Source organism: Nicotiana tabacum, chromosome 23, assembly GCF_000715075.1.
Source record: "Nicotiana tabacum cultivar K326 chromosome 23, ASM71507v2, whole genome shotgun sequence".
NCBI lineage: Eukaryota > Viridiplantae > Streptophyta > Magnoliopsida > Solanales > Solanaceae > Nicotiana > Nicotiana tabacum.
In genome coordinates this window covers 63,354,394-63,374,564 of record NC_134102.1, presented here as the reverse complement: position 1 = coordinate 63,374,564, position 20,171 = coordinate 63,354,394, and positions in this window count along the sequence as shown.

The window sequence follows — 20,171 nt, the reverse complement described above, 5'->3', positions numbered from 1 at the left end:
ACGGTATGCCCGTGTCTATTATTTCAGATCGAGGTACGCAATTTATCTCACACTTCTGGAGGACTGTACAACGTGAATTAGGCACGCGGGTTGAGTTGAGTACAGCATTTCATCCATAGACAGACGGACAGTCAGAGCGCACCATTCAGATATTGGAAGATATGCTTCGCGCTTGTGTTATAGACTGTGGAGGTTCTTGGGATCAATTCTTGCCACTTGCGGAGTTTGCTTATAATAATAGCTACCAGTCGAGCATTCAAATGGCTCCATATGAGGCATTATACGGAAGGCGATGCCGATCACCAGTTGGTTGGTTTGAACCGGGAGAGGCTCGATTGTTGGGTACCGATTTAGTACAGGATGCTTTGGATAAGGTCAAAGTTATTCAGGATCGACTTCGTACAGCTCAGTCTGGGTAAAAGAGTTATGCCGACCGTAAAGTTCGTGAAGTGGCATTCATGATTGGAGAAAGAATATTACTCCGGGTTTCACCTATGAAAGGTTTAATGAGGTTCGGAAAGAAGGGCAAGTTGAGCCCTAGGTATATTGGACCCTTTGAAATTCTTGAAAGGGTGGGTGAAGTAGCCTACAGGCTTGCATTACAACCTAGTTTATCAGCGGTTCATCCTGTGTTCCATGTGTCTATGCTCCGAAAATATCATGGTGATCCGTCCTATGTGTTAAATTTCAGCTCAGTCCACTTAGATAAAGATTTGACTTACGAGGAGGAGGCGGTGGCTATTCTAGCCCGGCAGATCCGACAGTTGAGGTCTGAGAGTTATCCTTCAGTTCGGGTGCAATGGAGAGGTCAGCCGGTAGAGGCATCTACCTGGGAGTCCGATTCGTACATGCGAAGTAAATATCCATACCTTTTCTCCAGCTCAGATACTTTTTATAACTCCGTTCGAGGACGAATGTTCGTTTTAGAGGTGGAGAATGTGATGACCCAAAATGTCATCTTTAAATTTAATAATTAATTCTGTGCTCTAAGACCTCAAAAAGCACTATTTATCACTCCTCGACTTGCGTGCCCAGTCCGTAAAATTTTTCAGAAAGTTTTTATGTGAAAAATGGATTAAAAGGTAAAATAGAGCTTTAAAACTCAACTGAGTTAACTTTGGTCAACATTTTGAGCAAACAGACTTGGATTAGTATTTTAACAATTTCGTTAGGTCCGTATCGTGATTTGAGACTTGGGCGTATGCCCGGAATCGAATTCCGAGGTACCTAGCCCGAGATATGGAATTTTAATGAAAAATTAAAAGATTAAAGCTTAATGATTTTTAAGAAGTTACTGATATTGGATTTATTGACATCGGGTCCGTATTTTTGTTTCGGAGCCCAGTATAGGTCCACTATAATATTTATGACTTGTCTGCCGAATTTGATGTGAATCGGAGTTGATTTGACGTGATTCAGACGTCCGGTTGTAAAAATATAAGTTTTAAAGTTTTCTTGAAAATTTCCTTTGATTTGGTGTCCGATTCGTAGTTCTAGGTCTTATTTTGGCGATTTGATCGCGCGAGCAAGTTCATATGATATTTTAGAACTTGAGTGCATATTTGGTTTGGAGCTCCGGGAGATCGGGTGAGTTTCAGATAGGCTACAGGATGATTTTGAACTTAGAAAATCTGGGTTTTAGCTTCTGTTGTCATCTGGTGTTTTGTGCTTCGCGATCGCGAAGCCATTCCTGCGATCGCGAAGAGGAAAGTTGGACTGGCATAGTTGTGATTCACGTTCACGACCGAGGGCACGCGTTCGCGAAGGGTCGAAGTGCAAAGCTTCGCATTCGCGAAGAGGAAATGAGGCAGAAGCTGGGGTACTCAAATTTGTTCTTCGCGTTCACATGAAACGGTCCGCGATCGCGTAGGTCTACGGGGTTATGCTTCGCGTTCGCGTGTGTGATATCGCGGTCGCGTAGAGCAAAGTGATAGCCTGTGCAAAAATGTGCTTCGCGATCGCGAAGCCATTCCTGCGATCGCGAAGAGTAAAATGAATCTGAGCAAAGTTGTTCTACGTGATCACGAATGAATTTTCGCGATCGCGATGAATAAAAAATCTGAAAAACAAAACTTAAGTTCTGGAAATGGGGTTTCGACCCATTTTCAACCATTTCTAATTTTTGAGCTCGGGTAATGCGATTCTTGGGCGATTTTGATTATCCTATATTGATTATATTTCATGATTTCATACTCATTTACATTATGAATCCGTGAATTTATGGAAGAAAAATTAGATTTTTATAAAATCTTCCAAAAACGAAAATTTAGGATTTGAAGGTCCATTTGACATTGGAATTGGATAATTTTTATATGGTTGGACTCGTCCCGAAATGGGTGTTCGGATTTCGTAAGTTTTTTTGAGATTTGAAATGTGGGTCCCACTGTCGAATATTTTAATGAATTTTAGATTTTTATCCGAAAAATTAGTAAATTCATATGGAATTAATTCCTATGATCCGTATTGAGTATATCGAATTGTTTGTGAATAGATTTGACGCTTTTGGAGACATTTTCGAAAGGAAAAGCTGTGGTCGAATAATTTATTGAAATTTGCAAAGCGAGGTAAGTATCGTGGTTAACTTTGACTTGAGGGAATAGAGCCCTTAAACTATTTGTTATGTGAAATGCATGTGAACGACGTATAGACGAGGTGACGCGTGTCTATACGTCTTCAAATTAATTGTTTGCATAATTACTTGAAAAATTATAAATTATTTTAAATCATGAATTAATTATTATAATAATTATTTCTCTCCTATTCTTCATCAAATATTAATTCTTGAACTCCTGCATTAATTGTTACATACTATTTGAATTATGTGTCTTAATTGTTATTTGACATTTAACATATTAAATATTAAACTGCCTATTTTCTCCCTGATTTTCATAATAACTTGCTATTTGTCATTGTTTATTTCATAATTAAATCATAATTATTGTATGCTTGTTGTCTTATAATTTTATATTAATTATTGCATTTATTGGGGAAATTTCTTCTATAAGAATTGGTAAATGAATATATTGGAGAAGCAGGTTGCACGCCGCAACATAATTGATTGAAAGGAACAATATTGGGGAATCGTGTTGCACGCCGCAATAGACTTATTAAAAAGTCCATATTGGGGGATCGGGTTGCACGCCGCAACAGACTTATAAAAGAAAGTCCATATTGGTGGATCGGATTGCACGCCGCAATAGACTTATTTAAAAGTCAATATTGGGGGGTCGGATTGCACGCCGCAACAGACTTATTTAAAAGTCAATATATACTTTATTAAAATAATTATATGAGAGGATTGAAAATGAATATATTGTGGAAGCGGTTTGCACGCTATAACAAAAATTGGTTGAAATAATAATGAATTATGACTGCTGAGTTGACTTCAATTATTATAAATGAGTTACCTGATTTATTTTTATTATTTGTTGTTGTTACTAATATTGCGTACAGGTTAATGTAAGTGACCCGCCTTAGCCTCGTCACTACTTCGTCGAGGTTAGGCTCAGCACTTACCAGTACATGGGGTCGGTTGTACTGATACTATACTCTGCACTTCTTGTGCAGATTTCGGAGTTGGTCCCAGTGGCGCACCATAGACTTGCTCGGATTTCAGCTACTCAGAGGAGACTTGAGGTATAACTGCACGGCGTCCGCAGTTCTGAAGTCCACGTCTAATTTACTTTAGCTGTGTGTTTATTTTCAGACAGGTTTATTTTATTCAGACCCTTATTTGTATTATTCTAGAAGCTTGTGCACTTGTGACATCAATTCTAGGATGGTATTTAGACACCGTTATTTTTATGGATTATTCACTACATTTTAAACTTTACTTCCGCATCTGTTCTTTGTTATTAATAAATTTAAAAATTGTTTTAAAAATGGATAACATTATTCTAACGTTGGCTTGCTTAGTAAGTGAAATGTTAGGCGCCATCACGGTCCGAAGGTGGGAATTTCGGGTAGTGGCAGTAATTTCTTGCAAGGTAGGTTTTCATGGACTTATTTCTCCTTTTTATACTCCTTGAAGATAATGGAGAAACTTTTATAAAATTTTGAAACTACCCTCCCCGAATGATGGCTTAACAATCTGTGATAATTTGTTTAATGATAGCTATACTATTTTTCAATTCTTAGTTTATGCAAGTAAAGTAAAACAATATAACGTGTCTGTAGTGCACTATTGATTCATGATTCAAGAAAATAAGCCAAATCCAATAATTCTCCACGTTGCTAATATACTTTGTTTTAAAAATTTACTAAAAATTAAACTAGCATATAAATTTATTTAAGTAACTTTATTATTGTCCCAATTTTATATATGTACGTGTACATATGTAAATATATAAACATGTATTTGTGGTGAGTTCAATTTTTAATATATGTGTTACGAAATTATATCAATGTGTAATTATTTAAGTATGTGACATTATATTTGTATAAGTACGTGCACTTGTATCAATTTTATTTAATATTTAATATTTTATTACAAATCTAATATTGTATCCAAGTTTGTTTGTTCTCTTCTAACAGGTTATTTGCATTACTCACCACACAGTTGGTAATGCTTTTATTTTTTTTTTTACTAATTATAGTTATTTTAAAATACTAACTAAAACAATTATAGCCACTTCCTGTGCAAGATGTTCATTTAATGACAAGACTATATTTGGTAATTCTATATATGAGTTTTAGAATTTTCTTCACACATCATAATTACTTGATAAGTATCACTAATTCTAATCTCATACTTTTCAGACGCAATTTGCATGTTAGTAACGGTAAAACCACTTATTGGAGAAGAACGAAACAAAGACAATAGGGATAATAGTTACAAATGAAAGGTGAGTTAAAATCAATAAATTTTAATAAAAAATTATCATTGACGTACTAGGATAAGTTAATGTAATTTATGCAATTTGTAATCTTAAAATATTAACGTGAACACTATAAATGTTACTTTATCATGAGAAAATCTTTGCCAAAAAGATGGTGAAATTTTTAAAAAATGAAATATGCTAAACCAGCCAATGACGTAAAAATTAGGCCAAATACATAGGCAGCCCCTTAAAGTTGTCCTCACTTTTCACTTACACACTCTATCTTAAGTCTGTTCCATTTGAACACTTCAACCATATCTCATATGTGCCATTTAGACACAAAATTAATAGGCAGTCAAACACAAAAGATGCGTGTAATTCACATGCCAAAGGGACGAATAAGACAAGGACACATGGATTTAACTTTATAAAATTAAAATAAGATAAAAAGAGAACCAGCCCCCACCCCTTCGTCATCTTCTCCGATGATCCCCCTCCTTCCGTCATCTTCCCGACGACCCCCCCCCCCCCCCAACTTTGTCTTTGCAAAACTCTCCACCTCCTTCATTTTTTTCCCCATCTGATGTGAGAAAGCAAAAAATATTTTTAGATCTGAGAAAAAACTTTCAAATCTAGAACGACATTTCAAATTTTCAGATCCGAAAGGAACTTTTTCGGCCAAAACAAACTTTTTGATTGTTGTAACCTTAGTCAGTTGCAGATCTTGAAAATTTCTTCTAAAGGCCAAAAAAGTTTGTAACCATGACTAACCTTTATAAGTTGCAGATTTCTTTTTCCATCATTCATTTTTTCTCCTCTCAGCTCGCCGGAAAATTCTCCGCCACATTCGTCAGACTACAATAGGTCAGGAGGATAGGAGAAGGGGGTGAATAGAGGAGGTGATTATATCGATGGAGATAGAATGAAGAAAAATTAAAAGAAACATTTGCTGGAAAGTATTTCCGGCGAAAACTATTCATTTTCCGGAAAGAAAGATGAGAAAATTGTTTTGGGACCATTTGACGCGCCTAAAAAATGTGAGAAACAATTGACTTGCCATGTCAGCTTTTTGTATCTAAATGGCACATATGAGATGTAGTTGGAGTGTTCAAATGGAACAGACTTAAGATAGTGTGTATAAGTAAAAAGTGGGGATAACTTTAAGGGGCTGCCGATATATTTGGCCTAAAAATTATAAGGGTCAATCTTACCAAGTATACTTTTATCCTAAGAATTCAAATGCCTTCCCCCCTCTCCATCCAAACAAAGTGAAGGATATTCTTTCAAATCCGTTCGAAAATTATTTAGCGTATGTTTATGTTTTGCGATGATGATAAATAAACACTTAGGTCAAACAATTTCTAATTGGATCGTATCTACTACAACATGTTTTCTCATATGATCAGTTGTTTGTTGCACTTCCAAGAGGGATATTAATGTCAATGAAGAGTCCGAATCATGATAGAGCAATCAAAATAGATAAAATAAATATTGTCTTTAAAGAAGTATTAGGTAAGATATACTTCACTATATTTTGTACCTTATAAAATAAAAATAAGTGCATATGATACAGTAAAAACGTGATCGGAACAGTTTTTATATTTATTTGAAACACAATCCATGTGTATAAGCCTATATAGAATGGTAAGAGACGAATTTTTATAATAACAAGTACTGGAGAGCATTTTAAATGGCTGAATTCAAAAGAAAAAAAAATCTAAATAGAGAGTAAATATATAGCAAAAAATATTTATTGAGTTAGTGCTCTGTTTACCCTTGAAAACGGATAACAATTGAATTTATATGCGATTTTAAGGATATGTGGATTAATTCAATACAAGTGATTAATGACATTAGATAAAGCAAATAAAAGATGTAGCAAATAGCCAAACCAATAATGATAGTGAGTCTGAACTCGGTTAAAGACCTAACACGGAACATGCCTTCGGTTTCGGCTCGGTTAGCATGATTTACTATTGCCTCGTTAAAAACCTTGTCGGAAAACCCATTTGAGACAAAACCGGTTCAAGGTAAAAAGAGTGCAACGCGTGCTTTCAGACCTAATAGTCACATTCTCCTTTGGTTCTTTCCTGCGAGTGTTAGTCTGATTCACAATACTATAAAAAGGTGAAAGAGGTTATACCTTAGCAGTAGTACTGCTTTAAGTGTGTCACGTTCCAGTTCTTCGGTAGCTGTGCACCGTTTCCCGCTTCGAGTTTGTATGAACCTTTACCGGTGATCCTGATGACTCGATACGGTCCTTCCCAATTTGGCCCCAACTTTCCTCGTTCGGGTTCCGGGTGTATTGTGTTACTTTTCTTAGCACCAAGTCCTCAATATTGAAGTGTCGGATATTGGCTCTTCGGTTGTAATACCTTTCTATCGACTGCTTTTGGGCGGCTAACAGGACTAGGGCGGCCTTGCGCCTTTCATCCAATAGTTCCAGGCTCGTGCTCATGGCTTCAACATTTGATTCCTCGGTCGCATATCGGAACCTGAGGCTCGGTTCTCCAACTTCGACCGGTATTAGTACTTCGGCGCCATAGACAAATGAAAATAGAGTGGCACCTGTACTAGATTTGGAGGTTGTACGGTATACCCACAAGACTTCGGGCGGAATTTACTTCTATTTCCCTTTGGCATTAGTTAATCTTTTCTTTAGGTGTTGAAGTATGGTCTTGTTTGTTGATTCTGCCTGTCAGTTCCCACTAGAGTGATAGGGTGTTGACAAGATCTTTTTTATCTTATGGTCTTCAAAATATTTGTTTACCTTGCTGCCGATGAACTACTTCCTGTTATCATACACTATCTCGGCCGGTATTCCGAATCGGCATATTATGTGGTCCCAAATGAAGTCGATGACTTCTTTTTCCCGGACCTTCTCGAATGCTTGAGCTTCGACCTACTTAGAAAAATAATCGGTCATAAACAGTATTAATTGAGCCTTACCGGGTGCCCATGGTAGGGGACCGACAATGTCCATTCCCCACTTCATGAACAGCCAAGGTGACAAGACCGAATGTAGTAGCTCTCCGAGATGATGGATCATCGGTGCATGCCTCTGACTACCGTCGCATCTTCATACAAAGTCCCTTGCATCTTTCTCCATGTCGATCCAGTAATAGCTAGCTCTGATTATCTTACGGACCAAAGATTCTGCCCCGAATGGTTTTCGCAGGTGACTTCGTGAACGTCCCTCAAAACATATTCGATGTCTCCCGGCCCCAAGCATATGGCGAGCGAGCCGTCGAACATTCTTCTGAACATGGTACCTTCGGACAAGCTGAACCCCTCCTTCATGCGTAGAGCTCTCGATTCTTTAGGAACCGAGGGGAACTTCCCAGTCTTCAAGTAGTCTATATACTTGTTTCTCCAATCCTAAGTTAAACTTGTTGAGTTTTTTTCGGCATGGACTTCTTCCACTACCGATTTCATGAGTTGTACGACCGTTCCTGAGCTGAATTCATCGTCATCAACCAACGACCCCAAGTTTGCCAGAGCATCGGCTTTGCTATTTTGATCTCGGGGTATGTGTTATAGGGTCCATTCCTTGAAGCGATGTAGCGTTATCTGTAATTTATCTAAATACCTTCGCATTTGTTCCTCTTTTACTTTGAACGTCCCCTTGACCTGATTTACCACAAGGAGGGAGTCGCACTTAGCTTCGACTATTTAGGCCCACAGGAGTTTAGCTAATTCGAGACCTGCAATCATGGCCTCATACTCGGCCTTATTGTTAGTTAATTTCTCAGTTCTAATAGATTGCCTAACTACGTTACCTGTAGGCGACTTCAACACGATGTCGAGTCCGGACCCCTTTGCGTTCGAGGCATCGTCCGTAAAGAGGGTCCAGATTCTCGAGGAAGTCCCCGAGGTTAGCAACAATTCCTTTTCGACTTCGGGTATTAAGGCTGGTGTAAAGTCGGCCACGAAGCCTGCCAAAATTCGGGGTCGATATTCGATATCGTGCCCGCTAATTTCTACAGCCCATTTGGTCAACCGGCCCGAGAGCTCGGGCTTATGCATTATGTTCCTTAGTGGGTAAGAAGTTACGACGCATATGGGATGGCAATGAAAAGACGGCTTTAACTTTTTGGAAGCGCTTAGCAAAGCGAGCGCCAATTTTTGTAGGTGACGGTACCTTGTTTCGGCCTCGCCTAGAGTTCTACTAACATAATAGAAAGGAAATTGCGTACCTTCCTCTTCCAGGACTAAGACTCCACTTAACGCTACCTCGGATACCGCTAAGTACAGGTACAACTGCTAGTCCGCCTTCAGAGTATGGAGCAAGGGTGGGCTCAAAAGATACCGCTTGAGTTCTTCCAAGGCTTGTTTGCATTCTGGGGTCCAAGAAAAGTTATTCTTCTTCTTCAATAATGAGAAAAAATAGTGGCTCTTATCAGAAGACCTTGATATGAACCGGTCCAGGGCAGCTATGCTCCCAGTTAGCCTCTGAACGGCCTTGACACTGTCCATCACGGTGATGTCTTCTATAGATTTGATTTTGTCGGGATTGATATCAATCCCTCTATTGGACACCATGAATCCAAGGAACTTCCCGGATCCAACCCTGAATGCACATTTCTCCGGGTTCAACTTCTTATTGTATTTCTTCAGTATGTCGAAGGTTTCCTGCAAATGTTTTAAATGGTCCTTTGATCATAGGGACTTAACTAACATGTCGTCAATATAAACTTTCATTAATTTTCTTATTTGTTCTTCGAACATCCGGTTTACTAGGCGGCATCGACATTTTTTATGCCCGAATGACATTACGTTATAACAATAGGTGCCGAATATAATGATAAAGGAAGTTTTTTCTTGATTGCTCGGGTTCATCCGGATTTGGTTGTACCCGGAATAGGCGTCGAGAAAGCTAAGTATATCGTGCCCGGTTGTCGCATCGATCATGCGATCGATGTTAGGCAAAGGGAAAGAGTCTTTGGGGCACACCCTATTCAAGTCTTTGTAATCAATGCACATTCTCAATTTATTCCCCTTTTTAGGTACTTAACTTCCCGAATGGAACCTATTTTAAGGAGTTTGGATACCTCGTCTTTGATGAATGCATGCTTGACTTCAGACTGAGGCCTCATCTTCTGTTTAACCAGGTGGAACTTCGGATCCAAGCTTAGCCTATGAGTGGTTATTTCTGGCAGGATCCCTGTCATATCAAGATGGGACAAAGCAAAACAATCTATATTAGCTATGAGGAATTTAATGAGTTTTTTCCTGAGCTCGGGAATTAACCCCGTGCCCAGGTATACCTTCCGATCGGGCAAGTGTTCGATCAATATGACTTTCTCCATCTCCTCGATCATTGATTTGGTAGCGTCTGAATTGTCAGGGGTGATAAACGACTTAGGGACTCCGTACTCATCATCCTCACCCGCTTGTTGCCTCTCCGATTCGGTCGCGGCCGGTGTCGGTGATTGCTATTTAGATCCTTCCTAGCTGGCTCCGTGTTCTTGATGTCGAGAGTGTGGACACTGGGATTACTTCATCGACCGCGAACTTTTCTTTTGCGGGGCTGCTCTCCGTAAACCATCTTGATCCCTCCCGGTGTAGGGAAATTCAGTGCCTGGCATAGTGTCGAGGGTATTGCCCTCATGTTGTGAATCCATGGCCTTCTGAATAGGGCATTATACCTCATATCCCCTTCAATCACATAGAATTTCTTTTCCTGAATGGTCCCGACGGTGTTCACCGACAGGGTTATCTCTCCTTTAGTAGTTTTGCATGCTATGTTAAATCCGTTTAAAACCCGGACTGGAGGCACTATTTGGTCTTTGAGACCCAACTGCTCTACGACCCTCGATCTGATGATATTGGCCGAGCTACATGGATCAATTAACACATGCTTAACTCAAGATTTATTTATGAGTAGAGATATTACCAGTGAATCATTATGCGGTTGCACGATGCCTTCAGCGTCCTCATCATTGAAAGAGATGGTCCCCTCTAGTATATAATCTCGAGTTCATTTTTCCCTTCTGATGGACACCTTAGTGCACTTTAGCATTGGTCTCTGGGGTACGTCGACTCCACCAATGATCATGTTAATGACATGCTGAGGTTCCTCTTGTTCGGTCTGTTTGTTGGAGTCCCTATTCCTGAAGTGATTTTTGGCTCGATCACTCAGGAATTCCCGAAGATGCCCGTTATTGAATAACCGGGCCACTTCTTCTCTTAGTTCTCGGCAGTGCTCGGTCCTATGGCCATGAGTGCCATGATACTTGCACATCAGGTTAGTGTCTCTTTGGGTAGGGTCGGACTACAATAGCCAAGGCCACTTCGTATCTTTGATGCGCCCGATGGTGGACACGATGCTGGAAGTATCGACACTAAAGTTATATTCCGATAACCTCGGTGCCTCCCTGGCCCCGAGTGGCCAATCGAAACCATTTTTGCTCATGAGTCCCCAGCTATTGCGGCCTCGATCATTCCTTTTTTCGTTTCTCGTAGGGTTGCGCCCAGATCTGCTACCCCTTCGATCTCCGATATACGGCTGATACCGGTCTCTGTTCGATCTTGGTTCATGGTCGACGGCTCTCTTAGACATGTCGTTAGTTCTGATGGGATAAACGGACCCGAAGGGGACCCCAAGCTGATCATACTCGACGCTGATTTTCGATTGGTACCGATTATGGACGTCGGCCCATGTTACTGCTGAATATTCTATCAAATTCGATTTCAGCTGCTGCGAAGCCAAGGAGCTTTGGGGGTGGAGTCCTTGAGTAAATGCTTGAACGGCCCAATCGTCTGCAACCGGAGGCAGGTCCATCTGTTCCATTTGAAACCTCGACACGAATTCCCTGAGCATTTCGTTATTTCTTTGTTTTACTTTGAAAAGGTCCGATTTTCTGGTTTCGACCTTGATAGCCTCGGCGTGCGCTTTTACAAAAGCATCTGCAAGTGTAGCAAAGGAATCAATAGAATTAGGGGGCAATTTGTGATACCATATCATCTCTTCTTTTGGCAGGGTCTCCCCGAACTTTTTCAGCAATACCGACTCGATTTCGTCATTCTCCAAGTCGTGTCCCTTGATAGCACACGAGTAGGAGGTCACGTGCTCGTTTGGATCCATGGTTCCATTATACTTCGAAATTTCGGGCATACAAAACTTCTTCGAGATTGGCTTCAGTACTGCGCTCGGGAGGGGGGGGGGGGTTTTACCCTAGGTATAATTTTAAGAAAGGTAAAAATCTTCTTTTTTTGCTAATCACTGATTTTCTGCCAATACGGGCCGGAATTCATCCCGTGATATCCTGTTGGGCACGGATATTCCAGCCCTTTGTTAATCATGTGCGGTCGTTTGGTAGTGCTCTCTGAAGTCTTGGGACTCGAACCAGACCTGGGGGACGTGGTCCCGATGGCTCCGAGGGTAGGTGTTTTGCTCAGGCGCTGGTAAGAAAGGCTCCTGGTTTTGATTCCGATTACTTACAGTCACGTCCCTGCTCCGTTTGCCTCACCGGAAAACCGAGGTGCTCACACTACTAAGAAATGGCTAATTTCGTCCTGGAAAACCAACCGAAATCTGTCACGACCCAAAATTCCCACCTCCGAAATGTGATGTCGCCTAACATTTCACTTGCTAGGCAAGCCAACGTTAGAATAACATTATCCATTTTTTAAAATAATTTTTAAATTTATTAATAACAAGGAAGCAAATGCGGAAGAAATTTTAAAATAATCCATACTAATAACGGTGTCTAAATACCATCCCAGAATTGGTGTCACAAGTGCACGATCTTCTAGAATAAATACAAAGAAAGGTCTAAATAAAATAAAGCTGTCTGAAAATAAACACACATCTAGAGTACAATAGACGGGGACTTCAGAAATGCAGACGCCATGTAGTTATACCTCAAGTCTCCTCTGATAGCTGAATTCTGAGCAAGTCTATGGTACGCCGCTGGGACCAGCTCCAAAATCTGCACAAGAAGTGCAGAGTGTAGTATCAGTACAACCGACCCCATGTACTGGTAAGTGCTGAGCCTAACCTCGATGAAGTAGTGATGAGGCAAAGGCGGTTCACTTACATTAACCTGTACGCAATATTAGTAACAACAACAATAATAGGAATAAATCAGGTAATTCATTTATAATAATTGAAGGCAACTCTGCTGTCATAACCAATTGTCATTTCCATTATTTCTGTTGCAGCGTGCAACCCGCTCTCATAATATATCCACATTCAGTTCTGTTGCGGCGTGCAACCCGCTCCTCCAACATATTCATTTTAATCAAGTCTGTTGCGGCGTGCAACCCGATCCTCCAATATTAACTTTTTAACAAGTCTGTTACGGCATGCAACCCGATCCTCTAATATTGACTTTTAATAAGTCTGTTGCGGAGTGCAACCCAATCCTCCAATATTGACTTTTAGTAAGTCTGTTGCGGCGTGCAACCCGATCCTCCAATATTGACTTTTAATAAGTCTGTTGCGGCGTGCAACCCGATCCTCCAATATTGACTTTTAATACCGATCCTCCAATATTGACTTTTAATAAGTCTGTTGCGGCGTGTAACCCGATCCTCCAATATAGACTTTTAATAAGTCTGTTGCCGCTTGCAACCCGATCCTCCAATATATTCATTATAATCAATCATGTTGCGGTGTTCAACCCGCTCCTCCAACATTTTCATTTACCAATTCTTATAAAAGAAATTTTTCCGATAAATGTAACAATTAATATAAAATTACAAGACAACAAACATACAATAATTATGGTTTAATTATGAAGCAAACAATGACAAATATCAAATTATTATGGAAATCAGGGAGCAAATAGGCAGTTTAATATTTATTATGCTAAATGTCAAATAACAATTAAGACACATAATTCAAATAGCATGTAACAATTAATGCAGGAATTCAAGAATTTATATTTGCAAAGAATAAGAGAGAAATAATTATTATAATAATTAATTTATGATTAAAAATAATTTATGATTTTTCAAGTAAGCAGGCAAACAATTAATTTGACGACGTATAGACACTCGTCACCTCGCCTATACGTCGTTTACATGGAATTCACATAACAAACAATTTAAGGGTTCTATTCCCTCAAGTCAAGGTTAACCCCGACACTTACCTCGCTTTGCAAATTCCAATCAATTATTCAACCACAACTTTTCCTTTTAAATATGCCTCCGAAAGCTTCAAATCTATTCACAAATAATTCAATATATTCAATACTAATCATAGGAATTAATTTCATATGAATTTACAAATTTTTCGGATAAAAGTCTGAAATTCATTAAAATATTCGACAGTGGGACCCACGTCGCAAATCCCGGAAAAACTCACGAAATTCGAACACCCGTTCCGATACGAGTTCAACCATACCAAATTTGTCCTATTCCGATATCAAATGGACCTTCAAATCTTAATTTTTCGTTTTTTGGAAAGTTTTACAAAAATTCAAATTTCTTCCATTTAAATCCGAAATAAATGATGAATATAGACATGGATTTGTGAAATACAATCACTATATGATAAAGAACACTTACCCAGTTTGAAATCATGAAAAACTCCTTTGAAATCCCCCCTAAGCCGAGTTATAATTGAGGGTTTGTGAAAAATGAGAAAAATCCCGTTTTTGGTTATGTTTTTAGTCACAGGGGTCAGGCCTTCTTCGCATTCGCGAAGGGCCTGTCACGTTCGCAATGAATAGCAGCCTGTGGCTTTCGCGTTCGCGAGTCCTCCTTCGCATTCGCGAAGGGCCTATCACGTTCGCAATGAATAGCAGCCCGTGGCTTTCGCGTTCGCGAGTCCTCCTTCGCGTTTGCAAAGGTATCCCCCCGGCCTTCGCGTTCGCGAGGCATAGCTCGCGTTCGCGTTGAAGGAATGATCGACCCTCCCCCAGGTGTGCCTAACACTACGCGTTCGCGAGGTGATGGTCGCGTTCGCGAAAGGTAATGCCCCTATCACTTTGCGCTCGCGACCAAGCCTTCGCGTTCGCGAAGAAGAAAAATCCAGCTGCCCAGTTTACTCTTCGCGTTCGCGAGAGTACCTTCGCGAACACGAAGAAGAACATGCCAGAACACCTGCTGCATCAAAATTCCAGATTTTCAAAGTTCAAAACATCCCGTAGCCTATCTGAAACTCACCCGAGCCCTCGGGGCTCCAAACCAAACATGCACACAGATTCTAAAACATCATACGAACTTGCTCGCACGATCGAATTGCCAAAATAACACCTAGAACTACGAATCAGACACCAAATCAAAGGAAGTTTTCAAGAAAACTTTAAAACTTATATTTTTATAACCGGACGTCCGAATCACGTCAAATAAACTCCGATTCTCACCAATTTGGCAGACAAGTCATAAATATTATAGTGGACCTATACCGGGCTCCGGAACCAAAATACGGACCCGAGGTCAATAAATCCAACATCAGTAATTTCTTAGAAATCATTAAGCTTTCAAGCTTTTAACTTTTCATCAAAATTTCATATCTCGAGCTAGGGACCTCGGAATTCGATTCCAGGCATAAGCCCAAGTCCCAAATCATAATACGGACCTACCAAAATTTTCAAAACACTGATCCGGATCTGTTTGCTTAAAATGTTGACCAAAGTCAACTTAGTTGAGTTTTAAAGCTCTATTTCCCATTTTAATCCATTTTTCACATAAAAACTTTCCGAAAAATTGAACAGACTGTGCGCGCAAGTCGAGGAATGATAAATGGTGCTTTTCGAGGTCTCAAAACATAGAATTTCTTATTAAATTTAAAGATGTCATTTTTGGTCATCACATTCTCCACCTCTAAAACAAACGTTCGTCCTCGAACGGAGTTGGAAAAAGTAACTGAGCTGGAGAAAAGGTGTGGATATTTACTCCGCATGTCCGACTCGGACTCCCAGGTAGATGCCTCTATCGGCTGACCTCTCCATTGCACCCGAACTGAAGGATAATCTTTGACCTCAACTGTCGGACCTGCCGGGCTAGAATAGCCACCGGCTCCTCATCGTAAGTCAAATCATTGCCCAATTGGACTGAGTTGAAATCTAACACATGGGACGGATCACCATGATATTTTCGGAGCATAGACACATGGAACACCAGATGAACCGCTGATAAACTAGGTAGTAATGCAAGCCTGTAGGTTACTTCACCCACCCTTTCAAGAATTTCAAAGGGTCCGATATACCTAGGGCTCAACTTGCCCTTCTTTCCGAACCTCATTACACCTTTCATAGGTGAAACCCAGAGAAATATTCGTTCTCCAACCATGAATGCAATATCACAAACTTTACGGTCGGCATAACTCTTTTGCATAGACTGAGCTGTGCCTAGTCGATCCTGAATAATCTTGACCTTATCCAAGGCATCCTTTACCAAATCGGTACCCAACAACCGAGCCTCTCCCGGTTCAAACCAACCAACTGGCGATCGGCATCGCCTTCTGTATAATGCCTCATATGGAGCCATCTGAATGCTCGACTGGTAGCCATTATTATAAGCAAACTCCGCAAGTGGCAAGAAATGATCCCAAGAACCTCCAAAGTCTATAACACAAGCGCAAAACATATCTTCCAATATTTGAATAGTGCGCTCTGGCTGCCCATCTGTCTGTGGATGAAATGTTGTACTCAACTCCACCCGCGTGCCTAACTCACGCTATACAGCCCTCCAAAAATGTGAGGTAAATTGCGTACCTCGATCTGAAATAATAGACACGGGCACACCGTGAAGGCAGACAATCTCACGAATGTAAATTTCAGCTAACCTCTCTGAAGAGTAGATATCTGCCACTGGAATGAAATGGGCTGACTTGATCAACCTGTCCACAATGACCCAAACTGCATCAAATTTTCTCTGAGTCCGTGGGAGCACAACAACAAAATCCATAGTGATACGCTCTCACTTCCACTCAGGAATTTCTAACTTCTGAAGCAAACCACCAGGTCTCTGATGCTCGTACTTAACTTGCTGACAATTCAGACACCGAGCTATATGTGCAACTATATCCTTTTTCATTCTCCTCCACCAGTAATGTTGCCGCAAACCTTGATACATTTTAGCGGTATCTGGATGAATAGAATACCTGGAACTGTGTGCTTCTTCAAGAATTAATTCACGAAGCCCATCCACATTAAGCACACAAATACAGCCCTGCATTCACAGAACCCCATCTTCCCCATAGCAACCTGTTTGGCATCACCGTGCCGCACCGTGTCCTTAAGGACAAGTAAGTGAGGATCATCATACTTCCTCTCTCTGATGCACTCATATAAAGAAGACCGAGCGACTGTACAAGCTAGAACCCGACTGGGTTCTGAAACATCTAACCTCATGAACTGATTAGCTAAAGTCTGAACATCTGCAGCTAATGGCCTCTCACCAACCGGAATATACGCAAGACTGCCCATACTCACAGCCTTTCTACTCAAAGTATCGGCCACCACATTGGCCTTTCCAGGGTGATACAAAATGGTGATATCATAGTCTTTCAGCAACTCCAACCATCTTCTCTGCCTCAAATTAAGATCCTTCTGTTTGAACATATACTTGGAGGCTACGATGATCAGTAAATACCTCACACGAGACACCGTAGAGGTAATGCCTCCAAATCTTCATCGCATGAACAATTGCTGCCAATTCTAAGACATAAACAGGATAATTATTCTCATGAACTTTCAACTGCCATGACGCATATGCAATTACCTTGCCATCTTGCATTAATACTGCACCAAGCCCAATGTGAGATGCGTCACAATATACCATATACGATCCTGAACCTGTGGGTAATACCAATACTGGCGCCGTAGTCAAAGCGGTCTTGAGCTTCTGAAAGCTCAACTCACACTCGTCTGACCATCTGAATGGAACACCCTTCTGGGTTAGTCTGGTCAATGTGCTTGCTATAGATGAAAACCCTTCCACGAACTGACGATAATAACCCGCCAAACCCAGGAAACTCCGGATCTCTGTAACCGAAGTAGGTCTAGGCCAATTCTGAACAACCTCAATCTTCTTAGGATCCACCTTTATGCCTTCTACCGATAAAATATATCCCAAAAAGGCAACTGAGTCTAACCAAAACTTACATTTTGAAAATTTGGCATATAACTGATTATTCTTCACGGTGTGAAGCACACTTCGAAGATGTTGCTCATGCTCCTCTCGACTGTTGGAGTAAATCAAGATATCATCAATGAATACAACCACAAAAGAATCCAAATAAGGATTGAACACCCGATTCATCAAATCCATAAATGCCGCTGGAGCATTTGTCAACCCAAATGATATCACTAGGAACTCGTAATGCCCATACCGAGTCCGAAAAGCTGTCTTAGGGACATCAGATGCCCTAATCTTCAACTGATGGTAACCAGATCTCAAATCAATTTTCAAAAATACCTTGGCACCCTGAAGCTAATCAAATAAGTCATCAATTCATTGCATCGGATATTTGTTTTTGATAGTGGCCTTGTTCAACTGCCGATAGTCTATACACATCCGCATCGAGCCATCTTTCTTCTTTACAAATAATACTGGTGCACCCCAGGGCGAGACACTGGGTCTAATGAAACCCTGATCAAGCAAGTCTTGTAACTGCTCTTTTAATTCTTTCAACTCTGGCGGGGCCATACGGTATGGTGGAATAGAAATGGGCTGAGTGCCCGGAGCCAAATCAATACAGAAGTCAATATCTCTGTCGGGTGGCATCCCCAGCAGATCTGCAGGAAATACTTCTAAAAATTCATGAACAACTGGCATTGAGTCCATAGAAGGGACATCCGCACTGGGATCGTGAATATAAGCCAAATAGGCTAGACACCCTTTCTCTACCATACGCCGAGCTTTCATATAAGAAATAACCCTGCTGGCAGAATGGCCAGGAGTTCCTTTCCACTCTAATCGAGGTAACCCCGGCATAGCTAGGGTCACTGTCTTGGCATGACAGTCCAATATAGCATGATAAGGAGACAACCAATCCATACCCAAGATGACATCAAAATCTACCATATCAAGAAGTAGAAGATCCACACTAGTTTCAAGATTACCAATAGTAACCACACACGAACAGTAGACATGATCTACTATAACAGAGTCTCCCACCGATGTCGATACACACAGAAGCACTCAGAGAATCACAAGGCACAACCAAATATGAAGCAAAATAGGAGGACACATAGGAATAAGTAGATCCTGGATCAAATAGAACTGAAACATCTCTATGGCAAACTGGAATAATACCTGTGATCACAGCATCAAATGACTCGGCCTCCGGACTAGCTGGAAAAGCATAAAATTGGGTCTGGCCCCACCACTCTGAACTGCATCTCTAGGACGGCCTCTAACTGGCTGGCCTCCACCTCTAACGGTCTGACCTCTACCTCTAATGGCCTGACCTCCACCTCTAATGGCCTGACCTCCACCTCTAACTGGATGACCCCTACCTCTAGCTGGCTGAGCAGGCGGTGAGGCAAGCGGTGCCAGTATGATGGCATGAGAATCTTGCCGAGATCTGTTACTCGCCAATCTAGAGCAATACCTCCTGATGTGACCAATGTTCCCACACTCATAACACCCATCCTGATGCCATGGCTGCTGAAGCTGAAGCTGACCCAGATGGGCTGGATAACCACTGTAGTAACTCTGGAGTGGTGGTGCACTGATAGGAGCTGAATGTGCACTGAATACTAGCTGCCCAGAGTAAGGCATAATAGGACCGTGACTCCCTGAAGCATCGGGAGATACATGAAGTGCTGAATGAAACGGTCTGGGAGGATGACCCCTACCAAAATTACCCCGGCCTCCAGATGAGGCACCATTGTAACCACCGAACTAACGAGGCCTCTTATCGGACCTCTGCCCTCTTTCCTGTGCAAGAACCATCTCGATCCTCCTTGCGACATTAGCAGCCGCCTGAAAAGAAATCTCACTTCTGGTCTCCTTGGCCATCTGAAGTCTGATAGGGTGAGTGAGTCCCTTAATGAACCTCCTCACTCTCTCTCCCTCCGTAGGTAGTAAAAGGAGAGCATGACGGGCCAAATCCACAAAACGGGACTCATATTGAGTAACAGTCATACTGCCCTGCTGTAGACGCTCAAATTGCTTGCGGAATTCCTCTCTCAGTGTGATAGGGAGGAACTTCTCCAGAAATAGCTGAGAGAACTGCTCCCAGGTAAGTGCAGGCAATCCGACTGGTCGGGTCAATGTGTAATCTCTCCACCACCTCTTGGCGGAACCCGTCATCTGGAATACAGCAAAATCAACTCCATTGGTCTCAACTATACCCATGTTTTGCAGCACCTCATGGCAGTGTTTAAGATAATCATGTGGGTCCTCAGAAGGTGTACCACTGAAGTGAACTGGAAAGAGCTTAGTGAA